Source organism: Penaeus monodon, chromosome 33 (genome assembly GCF_015228065.2).
Source record: "Penaeus monodon isolate SGIC_2016 chromosome 33, NSTDA_Pmon_1, whole genome shotgun sequence".
NCBI classification, from domain to species: domain Eukaryota; kingdom Metazoa; phylum Arthropoda; class Malacostraca; order Decapoda; family Penaeidae; genus Penaeus; species Penaeus monodon.
The window spans coordinates 16,826,812-16,827,130 of record NC_051418.1 but is presented as its reverse complement, the minus strand read 5'-3'; the positions used below and the strand labels follow the sequence as shown (position 1 = coordinate 16,827,130).

General features: G+C 35.1%; 1 protein-coding gene across 2 annotated transcripts in view; it reads right to left on the bottom strand.

The window, feature by feature from the left end:
• The window catches only part of LOC119594099 (beclin 1-associated autophagy-related key regulator-like), a gene marked incomplete in the record, with an annotated part of 38,408 nt that overhangs the window by 37,190 nt on the left and 899 nt on the right, over positions 1-319 (bottom strand).

Below are 319 nucleotides of genomic sequence, written 5' to 3'. Positions count from 1 at the left end.
TTGTATAGTGGGTTTTTCCTCCAGAATCATAAATGTAACACCAAGAGGCATAAAGTAACTACTAACATGTCTAAGGATGGAAATCACAAAACTGGTGAAACTAGTCCAAGAGACAATACCAAAAATCTCAATTCAAACACTCCACACTAACAGTAGTAGTTAAAGAAGTTAGAGAAGCCGACAATGTCCAGTGATATGCAACATGGGAAATCAACTTGAATAAATATTAGGCAACATGTGCATCCAACTGATCAAGTCTTACTTAACCAAGGGTTTCAGCCTTAAATATTCTTAGATATTCTTCAAATGAGATAAATGG